We start from the raw sequence: 15,219 nt of genomic DNA on the forward strand, positions 1-15,219 counted from the left end.
TATCATCAATCTGGGAACTAGACAACATCTGTTAATGTTCACTACAGTCTCAGATCATTCTGCACACCAAAGCAATGATAATTCAATTGATAGGAAATGGAATAGCAACTACTGTTATGAACAGGATTGAACAACAAAACCTTAACCTACAGAAATGAATGCAACAGTAATTATATCCTACAGGAATTAAGTAACAATCCTTACTTTAAATATGAATTGGACAAAAAATGGAAATAGAATAGCAACTAACAGAAATGAGATATGGAACAACACCTTGAATAAATGCACAACAAACCAGGTCAATTATTACACACGACATGCTTAATATTGAAAGGAACAGTAATCTGGCTTCGATACAACAAGTATAAATCACAGTTATAAAGAGAAGCTATTGTGATTCACAATGGAACAACAATCCCAAATGAACAACAATCACGTTCAAATGTGAACTATAGATAAATACAGTAATATCGATTTATGAATGTACAGCATGGTTACTCTGTAATCGAACAGCAATGGTAATCTGTAAGGAATGGCAATGTTACATCAATGGTTAAAGGAGTAGCAATGCAATATAAAGCCAGAATGAACAACACAACATTCCTGTTACAGAGAATAACATCACTTAGTCAAGTATAAATGAAATATAATAGAACCGTTATGTAAAACAGCAAGGCACATTAGATTACTGAACAAAGCTAATAGACAAGATCAAACCACACACGAATTGGAAATAATGGTACAGGAGAAAGTGTTCCACAAGGGCTGGGCCCTTAGCCTCCAAGGACACACTACTTAAGATTATTCCAGAATCAAAGATGAAATGGCAACCAAATTTATATATTAAAGCATCAACACAGAGTTACAGTGAATCGCTCTTCAAAGAGAGTCGATGATCCAAGTTTCAAATACAAAGGAGAATTTCATAAAAACAACAACAGTTCATCCCCCCAGGCTAACAGTGTTGCCCCTTCTTATAACAGCCGAGTGGAGATATCAACGATACAAAAAATTATTAAGATAGCGATCCCTCAGGATCAAAGGATCCTGAGGGATTCACCAAACTATTAGTTCTCAGTTATCCTCTTGTTCTCTTGCACCGATTTGGGATCTCCTTTTCCTTTTCCTGGTTGATACGCTCCAATTTGGATCACCTTGTTTGCATGCGGTTCCCTGTCAAAGGGACAACAATTAACTTTGTCTTGTCTTTTCCCTTGGGACAACAATCTTCCATTTTCTCCTTTTTCTGCATAAGAAAAGGGAAATTATTAGTTATTTCGTGTTACTTGCAAATCTTCTATATTTTATCATAATTTATTATTATCTACCCAGTTCATGATGTAAAGAGGTTATGAGTTTTAAAGAAAAGATGACAAAATAAATGATAATAACATACCTTCTCTAGTGCTCAACACACCCCCCTGCTTACCCTTTTTCATGCCCTCATGAAAACATTGTAGTTGACATGCAAGGCAGTGAGGGAGTAGGCTGGAGATGGGATCTCATGAGGTGGTCTACAACCATGATGCCTAGCTAGGTGCTCAAAAGATGTCCTGTTTGAACCTCAGACATTTCAAACAAGGCTTGGTATCTTGGTGCAGGGTGCCAAATAACCGGACTTCGGAACCCACAGCCTAACCAAGATGGGCCTTCTCTCAAAATAAGGTCACCATAGAGACCCAAGCGATCAACAGCTAGCTTAAAGTTCTCATAGTTAAATGGTTCCCTGAGTTGGATGTTCGGATTAGAAGTCTGATATCGGAACTTGGTAGCTACAATGGCAAGGTCCTTGATGGTAAAGAAGTATTCTATCCCTTGCCGATTGATTGTTGTATGAATAGGTCCTAATGCCTCAATCATTCCCGGAGTCCTCATTAGGTTCCTATGTTTAGGCCACAACTGTAATGGGTCTCTAGGCTCAGCTCACACCCATAAGTCTAATCCATTTTCTTGTCTTTGAAAGGAATTGTAAGCTTTAAGCCATTTTATTTTATTAACACCAAAAGAAATGAATGTCTACAGTTGGACATCCCCAATGAAAGGGCTGAGATTCTGCTCTGTTTATTGATCTAACACAAGGTTGTGCAAATAGAATTCACACAATAATCTCTAAACCTTCACCCCATAGTGCTTACAACAATTTATGAAATCATCAATAGTGTTTACTTCTATAGGTGTTATAGACATTTTTGGGCACTGCAACCCTAGTCATAAATGTCCATAAACCAAGGGCTCCTAAGTCCCTAAAAGTGTTGTTCCAACCCCCAAAATAACAAGGTCAACTGATTACAGCCTCTCCCAGAAGTTCTCCATGAAAAACTACTCAGAACTAGTCAAAACTGGACCATCTCACCTGCTCCATGGTCAAAGTGCGTTGCATCCCACCTAAATGCACACGGGAGGTGCGATGCATACTGAAAATCCCTTCTATGGGGTGCGATGGGTGAGAGTGGACAAATGGCAGGGTCAATCTGCGAGGTGGAGGATCATGGAATCTTCCAGAAACTTCTCCTGTGACACCTGCCTCTCTGCATTTGCCCAGGGATGAGTAAGAGATCATCAATCTCCAAGTGAAATCAAGAACTATCAAAGAGAGGACACTAATCAAATCTCAAAAGTTGACTCACCCCCCCTACAAACATCTATATATGGATCCCTCATCCCAGAGATCCGGAGGCTGGAATTTTGTATCTTGGAAGGAAGTGCTGCTGGTTTCTTGGTTTAACATCATAGTGTTGGGTGATCTAAGCTTTTCATGAGGTGAAGAAGGGCTTTCTTGCTGAGAGGATGACGCTGGGTCAAAACAATTGGTTGTAATACTCTTTGCTATTCTTGATTATTAATAAATCTATTCAAGTTTTCCTCCACATTCTTGTATGATTGATGATATATGCATTTGTGTGGTCAATATATATCTGGTCCTATATTGTTTATGATAGTAGATCTCTGTTCTTGGATAGTGTTATGCTGCTTTGATTCTACAGGTACTCTTTGAAGCTGGGTAAACGAGGAAGCAAGTGGCAAAGATCTATTAGAAGGGAGAGGAATCAAGAAAGGGACCAAGCGCAAGAGAGAGGTTGGTCTCCTTCGTTTCCCTCTTATTTACTTCTCATAAAGGAAAACGAAAGTGGTTTTAGTTTGTTTGTTTCTAAGGTAGCTACCAGCCTTAGTGGGACTAGCAGCTCCGCATAGACACTAGATTTCCCGATAAAAAAATGGCGACTCCACTGGGGAGCGAATAGATTGTTTGTTTGTATATAAATGTTTGCTTTATAAACTTACAGACAGAGCCTGAAGTCAAGCCAGCTAGCCTTCGAACTGCATTTTCTATGCAAGTGCAAAGTAGATCAATGCTGCTTCAGTCTATCTCGGGGTTTTGTTTATGAATTGAACAATCGATTTAAAAGCTCTCTAATTTCCCTTGTGGTGGCTCTAGTAACCTCCTTAGATCTACCCCTGTGATTTATTTACTGATTACCACTTGCTCGGCCTAAATCCCTGAACTGAGCTGCAAACTGTGACCCAAAACCCATTTGAAGTCTTGTCCCTGGACCATCACACTGTCTCTTCTTTGGAATTTGGATGCATCACACTTCTCGTGTGTAGTAGGTGCGCTGCATCTCACTTTCCCTGTGTTACAGGTGCGCTGATTAGACAAGACCTCTTTTGCTCTTAGATTTTGGTTTCTGTGTTCACTCTTTTTAGCTCTATTCAGGAGTTTTGCTGTCTGTAGTCAGTATACCTCTATTGGAACCCCCTTCCTTACCATTATTCCGCCTCCATTGTGCAAAGAACTGTAAATGTTTTTATGTATTGTGATCCATTTTCAGTTCTCTTTTACAAAGAAGTAGCGTAATTGAACTGTCATTTCTTGATTTGAAAGTGTCGCAAGTGTCGTTTTCAGTCATAGAAGAGAATCCGATTGTTCTTGATAGTCAATTACACTGTTACTCTTGTATTTGATTTGAATTAGTAGTTTTTCAAGTGTCGAAAGCAAGTTTTCAATTCCAAATCGCAAAGTGTCGTCATTGTCTTCATTTTGTCTTGAAAAGAAACTTGTTAGTAAAGTCGCTTTGAAAATAATTCAGATTTGCGCTTAGCTTTCTTTTTATCATTCACACATTAAGAAGGCTGAAAACAAATACATGCATGTGCATTTGCATTTAGACTGTTTGTTGGTTTGATTTAGGACAGTGCATATAGTGTGTGCTCTCTGCTCTATGTTGAAAGAATATCATCTCTCTTTCCTTAGTAGCTAGGATTTTCATTGCAAAAAGAATATTAAACGATTGTTTATCATCTTAGATTGCATTTTAGGAATTGTACATCTACATCACGCGGTGAACCTGAAAGGAAAATTTCTTAAGCAAGATCAACTGTAAAATAAATTTAATGAATCTAAAAATGCTTTGGAACCTAACGCACAACATTTAGAAGTCTAGGCTAGAGACGTATTCTGGCGTCGTAAAGCCTGGTAACTGTTGTTTTCATTGCTGGTTGGGTGATTCCTCCACTTTGAGATGATAAGTGCCAGTACGGACTTGTGCTCCCACGTACCATCGAGTATATATTGGGAGACCACAATAGGCTTTATCCTTTATCCATAGGAAGCCGTGTCTGCTGCCCTATCGATCGCAATGCACTGAACACAACATTCGGGAAGATTGACTATCGTACCGTAAAAAGTATTCTGCAGTTTTGCGATTGGTTTGGTAATCCCTCTATCTAGATTTCCAGAGTAGTATCTTTCATTCCTTTTTAGACTCCTTAAAGGAAAAGGTCCATCTGAGCACTTGTCACTTCAAGCTCATTAAAAATCGAAGGCGACTAGAGTCATCTTTTGTTTTTTCTCGACTCTTAAAAATTGAAAAAGCAAGTTGTGTCAAAGCATCTAAAATTCATTTAATTCAGAAACATATTTCCCCTTGATTTTTAGTTGATCGAGTAATCCACAATCGTGGAAGAAAGTCAATTGAAACCCCATCGTTCGTGGAGGCTTACGAGTCAACCGTCTTTGTCTCCAGAATCAAAACTGTTACAGACGAAGCGAACTCATTTAACCGGTTCCAAATCCCCTGGTAAAGTTAGAACAAGTGTTCCAACACCATCGGAAACTCCGGTTACTCCAACCATTTCTAGTATCCCTGCCTTTACAGAAGAAGTTCCGCAGCCACCAAAGGACAGTAGAACTGATCCTAGTGTGAAGGTAAACACTTGTATTACTGAACCAGCTCCATGTACATCTGATTCGGAAGGTGTTATTCCCAAAACATCTGTTGCTGCAGATTCTATACCTTCTTCGGCACCAGAAATATTTTACAGACCTGACGGTCTACTTCTGCCACCTGGTCTGATTGTTATAGAAGAGATTTTGGAGGATCCTCCATCTAGTACTCCATCGCAATTTGAAGTTGGGATCACTCTATATCCTTCTTCATCAGAAATTAGTCTACCGTTATCAGAAGCTCTTGTAGAATCGCTAGGGAATCTTTTGGATAGACTAGAAATGTCTGAACAACCGTCAACATCTAGGACTGTGTCATCTGACACAGCAACGGCAGAACTTCCTGCTGTCACTCCAACAATGTTCACTGGGATACCATCTGTCCCAACTAGCTCTCAATCGCCAGATGGGGCCCACTCAGGGGCTATTTCGACAGTATTGTCCGTTCCCGTTTGTTCATCCAGAATAATATCCGAGAACTCTTATGTTGAGTCTCAGAAAATTGATCCTTCATGGTGTCAATTTGGGCAGTCTGGTCCTTAAGGACAAACAATTCCTTTAAGTACCGGATTACCGCCGTATGTGGGGCAATATACCCTTTCATTGTCTCCTCTGGGAGGACAACCATACGAGAGTTCACAACAAAATTCAGGTTATGCTGGAATTACATCTAGCGGTTGGGTGCCAATACTACCTCAACAGCCAAGAGTTTTGTATTCGATGCAACAATGTTTACCTATGTCAAATATACCAACTACACCAGCTATTGTGACGGTGTCGCAAGTACAAGCGTTGCCTGTTGTATGCCAACCTCAGGTTTCTCATGTTGTAATGCAACATCCTCTTGTCCCTGCGACTCAACCACAATCACCAACTAGTGGAATGAAATAGGCCCAAATGGGTACAATTACCCCTCATCTTGGTCAAACGGCCAGTATTGGACAACAGCACATGGCTTCACAACCATGGCTGGTGCAATACCAACAACCACAAGTCCAACAAGTATACCAAGGATCTGAGCAAAAAATCTTTGCGAATAATGGGCAACCGTATATTCAAAACAGTCAAAATCAACCATTCTACAATGGTTATGCCCATCAACCTTACCAAAGTTACCAGCATCAAATGCATTATGCTGGTATGCAAAGACCAACTGCTCAGGAAATTCCATCTTATCCTGGGTATGCTTCGCCAAACCTGAATCAACAGTTACCCTTCGTGGCAACTTTAGAGTTACCGGATCTAAATCGGCTAACGAACGATCCAATTGCTTACGCCCCTTGGTGGCTAGTGATTCCACATAAACTTCCGTCAGATATTCCTAAATTTAATGGAAATTTGGGTGAAGACCCGTCGAATCATGTGATGACCCTTCATCTGTGGTGTTCATCAAACACCCTAAACGATGATTCGATTAGGCTTCACCTTTTTCAGAGAACTTTAACTGGTTCGGCAGCGAAATGGTATATCGAATTACCCAGAGCTTCGTTTGATAACTTCAGTGCCCTAGCCACAACCTTTTTAACCCATTTTTAGTTACCCATAAGGTACGAAACGGGAACAAAACTTCTTACCAATTTCAAGAAAACGACAGCCACTCACATATCCGATCATATTCATGAGTGGCGACGTCGCTGTAGAATGGTAAAAACGTATGTTCCTGATTAGATTTTAGTTGAATGGTTTATTAAGTCATTATTACCTTCCATTACAGAAGATGTGGCAAAAGGAGGAGTCGTCACTGAAGAGCAAGTTATTGCTCGTGCGCAATATTTAGACTTGATTTATACTCAGTCTGGCATGCTCTACGCTAAAATCCCTGACGCTCCCGAGCCAAAATTTTCCATTCCTCCTCCTCCTAAATCGAACAATGACTCTCATGCCGGTGATGGCATGATTGGTACGACAGACACGAAATCGACAAAGGCTACATCTAAAAAGGCCGGTAAGATTTCTAGTCAAAATGCAAAAGAAGAACTTCTCGCCTCGGAAGTAAATGCTGTCTCAACTGATAAAGGCAAAGAAACCAAGCAACCAGGAGGCAAGAAGAAAAACAAAGGGAAGAAGAAGAAATAGGAGGAATAATCACCTGAAAAATCTTCTGCAAACCCTTATGGAGATAAGAAACCAAATCGTCCATGTCTTATATGTGATGAGGATCATTAGACAATAGATTTTCCATATAAAGCCGAGCTTAGAAAATTCTTCAAGAATTCAAAAAACTCGGCGGTATTGACTGATCCGTTTCCAAATCCAGGAACAAATCTGGTTGCTAGTGACAACGCTTCCCTATCCCAAGTGCTGATGTTGTCGGTTTCGAAACAACAGAATGATGCTTTGATAACGACAAGGAATAAAGATTATAGGAATCCACAGCTGTCGAACAACAAGGATAAAGATCATCCTAGTAGTTCGACAACAACTTCGACAGAAGTTGCGTCGCCCATAATTCCAGAGCTAACAATAAAACCGCCAAAGGGAGTAGTACACAAGTCGACATTTAATCCTCGTGCCAGAGTAGCACAACATTATAATATAGTGGAAGATCTGGCCCAATCGCCATCTGCTATGTCGACACTTGAGGTACTGCAAAATTGCCCCTCCCAAAAGTAGGCTTTATTATCAGCAATAGGTGGGATTGACCCAAATGATTCTAATCTTGTGTCCTTTAATCACAAAGGATATGATCCTCAGTTACCAGCTCAACTAGCTTTCCTCATTCAAGTGAAAGCCCTCAACAAAACTATTCATTGAACAATTATTGATGAGGGGGCATCTACATGTATTATGTCGATGAGTTTCTGGAAAATTTTAGGATCTCCAACCTTGTCGCGATCTTCGACGACATTAAAAGCATTTGATGGATGAACATATACCCTATATGGGATTCTAAGTAACTTGCAAGTTGAACTGGGAGGGAAAACAGTAGAAATAAATGTTGAAGTAATCGACGGAAACCTTGATTACAACATCCTACTAGGAAGGCCCTGGATATATGCTATGGTTGCGGTTGTGTCGACCTACTTTAGGAACATTGCATTTCCTTTTCAAGGAGGAATTATAATCGTCGACCAACAAACATTTCTCCCCAGTAGTTCCCAAGTTACGAGAAGCATTCCGATGATCCATGGAAGCCCCCATTCGCTTCAAAATATCGGAGAAGGCCTACTAAAAGACCCTATATTAATGGTAACTTTTGCTCTCCTGCCTCCAATCAATCTGGCAGAAGTGGTGAAGGTAGGAACCTACAATATGATATCTTCCATTCAAAAGATCTCAGAAAATGATATTAACATGGATCATCTGCAGGTATTGCCTCCAAGCCCAATAGAAATATTGTAGCAATCAATGTTTTTGGCATGGAAGGAAAACCCAAATAAACGCTCATCAAGCGTTTGGATAGATAGGTCTAAGGAATATGGCACCCCTTCAGATCCTTGGTCACAAGTGCATTACACCGACGAAGGAATTGTTCAGTCAATGATAAATGACGGGGCGTCATGGGAAGATTACCACCATCGTTCCCATCTTCCGGATTGTCAAGAAGATACTCCTGATGACCTTCATCATCCTTCAGTTTTTTATTTCCTATCAAATACTGTAAACACGGTGGATTCCGAGCAAAACTTGTCCAATATTGAAGAGACTATCGCCATAAATATCTCGAACAAAACAGATGTTGTAGAGAATATTTATGTCGGCAAATGTTGTTCTCCTTTAGAACTAGAAATATATAACGCTCTTTTTCGCGAATTTAGAGATGTCTTTGCTTGGTCATATGATGAAATGCCAGGCATTGACTCGAATATCATTGAACACGAAATCAAGATGTATCCAGATGTAAAACCAGTACGGCAACGGCTACGATAGGTGCACCCTAAGAAAGCCACTGCCATCAAGGCAGAAGTTGAAAAACTTCTCCATGCTAGTTTTATTTACCTGGTTCCTCTAACCGATTGGGTATCAAACATTGTTCCTGTGATGAAAAAACAAGGAACGATTAGAGTGTGCGTCGATTATAGGGATGTAAATCAAGCTTGTCCAAAAGACAACTACCCTACACCATTTATTGACCAGATAATTGATGAATGCGCCGGATGTGAAATCTTTTCATTTATGGATGGATTCTCCGGGTATAATCAAATAAATATCCACCCACAGGACCAATCCAAGACTGCATTTATTTGTCCGTGGGGCACATTTGCATATCACAAATTACCCTTTGGTTTAAAGAACGCAGTAGCAACATTTCAAAGGGCAATGAATTATGCCTTCCATGACATCAAAAACATCGTTCAACCATATCTCAACGACCTTCCAGCTCATTCTCGAAAGCGGACCGATCATCTGCAGCATTTGAGAGCAATATTTCTACGTTGCCGACAATACAAGATACGACTCAATCCCCACAAATGTGTGTTCTGTGTCAGTTCTGGTCATTTTCTTGGCTTTGTAGTCTCGAAGGATGGGATCCGTCTCGACCCATGTAAGGTTCAGGCAATCATAAATTTGCCTCCACCTTCAAATTTGCTTCAGATTCAGAAACTCCAAGGGAAAGCAAACTTTCTGAGGAGGCTCATTCCAAATTATGCTGAACTTGCTAAAGGTTATACACGTCTATTGAAAAAAGAAGTACCCTTTGTTTGGGATCAGGTCACGCAAGCTTCCTTTGATACCTTAAAAGAATCCCTAATGAAAGCATCATTAATGTACGCTCCTGATTATCAAAAAGACTTTAACTTATATCTGGCTGCAGCAGATACAACCATCGCAATGGTTTTAGTTCAAGAAGACAACAGAATTGAACATCCTATATATTATTTGAGTAGAAAGTTAAATGATATAGAAAGCAAGTATTCCTATGTTGAAAAGATAGCTCTCGCAGCTGTTCAAGCGATACAGAGATTTCGACACTATGTCCTCTTTCGAAAAACTACCATTTTGTCAGATTGCAACCCCATGACTTATATATTGTCGTGACAGTTGCTGGGGGGAAAATATTAAAAATGGATAGCAATTCTTCAAGAGTTTGATCTGGAATTCGTAAAATCCAAATCAAAGAAATCCCTGGTTTTCGTGGAATTATTATGCGATCTCCCATCGTCGTCCAATGATGAAACATCTGAAGAAACCATTGTGGATGAATCTTTGTTTCTGATATCTTCAAGCAATCCGTGGTATGGAGATATAATCATCTATCTCCAAACCCAAAAATATAGGTCTAATACCTCTCGCTCGGAACAAAAACGTATTCGATACCAATCAAAAGACTACATGATCGTCGGTGATACACTTTACTGTCGTGGTGTCGATACAGTTCTGAGGAGGTGCCTCACCCATGAGGAGGCCGAAAAAGTCCTGAATGATTGCCATTCAGGTGCATGTGGGGGGCATCAATCTGGTTACGCTACAGTGCAATTTTTTTTATGAGCAGGATACTTCTAGCCAACAATGTTCAAAGATTGCATAACTACAGTCAGAAGTTGCCATGCATGTCAAATTTTCGATAGCAAAACCAGAAAACCACCCGCACCCCTGCAACTAATAGTTGCTGTTGGGCCATTCGCCAAATGGGGCATTGATTTCATTACATGTAACCCCACCTTGACCGGGGGGCATGGGTATATCATAGTCGCAGTAGACTATTTTACCAAATGGGCCGAGGTGATGCCTACATTAGGTAACATCGGTGAAACAGCTGCCCTTTTCTTTTTCAATCATTTAGTCGCCAGATTCAGCGTTCCAAAGGCTATAGTCAAAGATCATGGATCACATTTTTGCAATCACATGATGGTCGAATTGGCTGCCAAATTGGGGTTGTCCCATGACAGCTCTACTCCATATTACCCGCAGGCCAATGGACAAGTTGAAGCAATCAACAAAGTCCTGAAGCGGATGCTGCAAAGGATGATTGGAGTCCACAAAAGGAGTTGGCACCTGATCCTGTACTCAGCCTTGTGGGCATACCGAACATCAGTAAGGAATGCAATCGGGTTTACACCTTTTCAACTGGTGTATGGCCTAGAAGCAATCTTACCAGTTCAGTGTGAAATCTCGTCCCTCAAACTCGCAGTCGACCTTCTCCCCAGAACTTCAGAAGAGGAGGCTCATTTCTTGGAACTAATCCAATTGGATGAAACCCATCATGATGCCACTTTGGCTAACGAAGCCCATAAGAAACGAGTCAAGGCGCAGTTCGACAAAAATGTCAAACCCCGTGTCTTCTCAGAAGGTGACTTGGTCTTACTTTACGACCAGGAATCCGATAAATTGGGAGCAGGTAAGTTCAAGTCTTTACGAATGGGCCCCTATATTGTTAAGCGTGTATTAGAAAAAGGAGCCTACGAGCTAATGGATTCTGATGGGATTCCACTGGTGCAACCCCGTAACGGGTTGTACCTTAAGTGTTACTACGCATGATTCAGTGTGGTAACCCATATGCTTTTGTTACGTTTTTGTTTTCGCTAAGGGTAATTGTTTCGGTCAAGTAATCCACTTTTTACATTTGTCGCAGATGTCGAACCTATTGGAATCTTTTGTTGGATATGCCAATGGAGCGAGTCGTAGTTCGCGGAACCTATCTTCTGTGGCCTGGGCCATTTTTGATCCAAGCAGCGAGTTAGTAAGTTTCAGAGGGGTATGTATTGGTCGGTCAACAAATAACATTGCTGAATATAGCGCGTTGATAGAACTTCTCTCTGATGCCATCACACATGGCATAAGCCGACTTGTCGTCAGGCTAGACTCACAACTCATCATACTACAACTCACTGGTATCTACTCCATCTGAAATCCAGCTATCTATCGCATGTTCCTAAGGGTCAAGATTTTGGAGAGGCAATTTGATTTTATTCAATATCAGCATATTTCCATAAACTTAAACACATTAACAGATTCATTGGCAAATTATGTGTTAGATAGACATTTGCAACATTTATAAAAAGAAGCATTTCATCAGTATTTGCATCAGGATCATGTAACTTAACCAAAATAAAACTCCGAAAATCAAAAATATATATATAAATGTTTATGGTTTACACATAATGTTCTGTAACCAAGACAAAATTGGTCAAATGACCCAAAACTCAAAATGCTAGGGGGCACCCTAGTCTAATGATGCTGGTGATAACAAGTCACCGCCTGTGCAATCATGCGTAAAAGCCTAGTCCATCGACTCGGCACGCCAGTAGTATGTCGCTGCAACCTCAGAGGCAGCTCGTCAGTCCTCACGTTCGGAATACCAAGAGTGAGGCCTTCGACCTGGTCCTGCAATGCTGAAAGAGTCTCGACCACATCAAGGTCACGAAGGATAGCCCTTCCCACAGCCTCTCTTGCTGGAGCGGTAGCTGGCATTCTCAGGCGTACTACTGGCCGAACTGGTCTAACAGCTGCATTGGCACATGAGTTTTGATTATTCTTGATAGAAGAAAGCACAAGAACATTATAAAAGAAACGATAAATAGAGAGATGGTCAGAGGATTTACCGATGACACCCCACTGCTCGCCAGCCAGCAATACCAAATCCGGATCACCCCGGAAATCCATACCGGCATATGGATACTCAGAAAAAACCATCTCCTGACGGTTGAGCCACTCGAAAAAGGTATCAGAAAAGGAAACCTGGGACTAACCAACATGTCTGGCCATAAGGTCGACCCATCTCTACATCCATGGCTCAGTCGGTGGAGGTAAACCAAGTGAAACATACTGCGGCTACATCAACGGGATCTTTTCCAAGGCGAAAGCGGTCAAGATAGAACCATATCCAAAGTTCTTCAATCTTCCATTTTTCACCTTGGTCAGTTGTTCCTTTATCACAGAGAGTACTACATCACACCAGTTGAACACCTTTGGTTCAAGGCATTCCAAGGTGTACTGCATATAAGACCTGTTGGCCACATGAAGAGCCGCACTACCAGCTAGTCTAACAAAAGTGAACAGAATGGTCCTCAAGGACCTGTCAGTGACATCTCGGATATTGATCTTGCCATCCTTACTCGGCTGAGATCCCTCTCTGCAATACCTGCAAATGTAATCTCTCACAGATTCACCCCCACGGGCCAAACCTGATAATGAGATAGGGGCACCCCGCCTCGATAAGTCGGTCAAAAAATAGAGGTCCATGACAGTCAAGGGGATGGACTTGCCCCTAATCTGGAACACCTGGGTGGTAGGATCCCATGCATCGCGAAAATATTGCAACAAGATGATTTGTTGCCTCATGCTAGAGATGCGGAAAAACTTGAACAGGCAACAGTTCTGTAGTGCATTTACCATAACTGGATCATGTAAAGCAAGCATGTCCTCTTCTTCATGCTCATGTTCTCACCATGTAACAAGCATTTTGCTCCAATGAATCTCTGAAACAAACAAGAGAAGAGTCAGGATCCTGATTTGGTGAAAAACAGGAAAAAATTTCCATGAGAAACTGTGCATAAATTTCCCTCTTTGCGCCCATTGCAACCCTAGCAGTGTTCTAGGTGGGATGCATGCTGACTGGCCAATGGCCAAGCCAGCATGCATCACACCTTTCAATATAGAAGAGGTGCGACGGAGCCAGGGTAAGTTTTTCAAACCCGAGAGGCTCTGAAAAACCAGAAAACATGCTCAGAATTCAAAAAGGAAAAGATGAAACTGAAGAGCTCAGGTTTAGCTCCTACCTGGTCCAGACGGCACAAGAATTGTCCACAGAATCTCCCAGATTCAGCTAGTGAAAATCAAGGGGGAAAGCACCTCCAAAGCTCCAACAAACCAAAGTTCAAATGAAATGGTAAAATGAGAGGTAAAAAACCACTTTTAAATTACTTTTCACGTAATTCAAGTAAAATATTAGTGTTTTGACTCATTTTTCAAACATAAATTGTTCATTTCTAACTAGTTTGATGAAGCAATTGAGCAGGCAGTACAACCTTTGAAGGAACAAAGTTGTCAATGGTAAAATCAAAGTAATCAATGACCATTAGATCGAGCAGTTTTAACGCGGAATTCAAGCTCGTTAAAAAATAAACATAAGCAATGAGCAAATGTTCCCCCAGAGTTTAAGCTCACTAAAAAATGAACCAATTTCCGGTAAATAACCATCGTGAATGTATTATCATCAGCCTTTGAAGCCTTGGTCTTGTTCTCATTATCACCTCCACTCTGTATTGGCTAATCATTCACCTCCATTTGATTGTTTACCCTTTTTGAGGAATAGCTGCGAAGAGTGATCCTGTTAGCCATCCTTTTGACACTGCCGTGATTCGAAAATTCCAAACCTTACTTGGAATTAGTTGCTACCCGAATTTATCACTCGTTCCTCAAAAAACTTGTCTCCTTTAAGCTCTTTTCAACTGACTCGTAAAATATGAAAAGATTGCCGAGAAATTGGCCTCTCCAGCTCGTTAAAGTGACTGGAAGTGCTATCCCTCCTTTAGATTTTAATCTTTTTGGACTTGAGGGATTATTACACAAAAAGATCGAGCGCTTGTTTTGTTCGGCTCGTTAAAAGTACTGAAAATTCATCCCTTTTGTATTTTTTTATACTTTTTCAGACTCAAGGGATTATATGACGAAAAAGGATTATTGGAGTTTTCTTTACGTCCCTTTTCAGACTCTCTAAAATTGAAAAGGATCGAGTTATCTTTGTTGTTAAACTCTTTAAAACCGAATAGCGACAAACTTGTCCATATGGACAAGAATGAGTTTCACTATCGCTAGGATCGTTAAAACATAGCGATGGGTTTGCCTGAAGGGAAAATTATAGAAGATGCATATGTTATCCTCCTCAAGCTTGACAAAAATAAAGAGGTATTAGTCAGCAATGACTGGGGAAAAATTGGGAAGAAAACTTGAAGAAACTTTATTGGTAGCAAGTCGCTCTTGAACATGACACTTTCACTTCACATCCGAGTCGGGTTGGGTTGTTCCGTTCACTGGTCATATCACCATGGTTCCATCACACCATCCATATTTGGGGTTAATGCTATCAATCCATCATGTTAGTGTCGCCGGTA

This window comes from Pinus tabuliformis, chromosome 4_2, assembly GCF_031772625.1.
Source record: "Pinus tabuliformis cultivar Carrire ecotype Pingquan chromosome 4_2, CPIR1, whole genome shotgun sequence".
Classification (NCBI taxonomy): Eukaryota; Viridiplantae; Streptophyta; class Pinopsida; order Pinales; family Pinaceae; genus Pinus; species Pinus tabuliformis.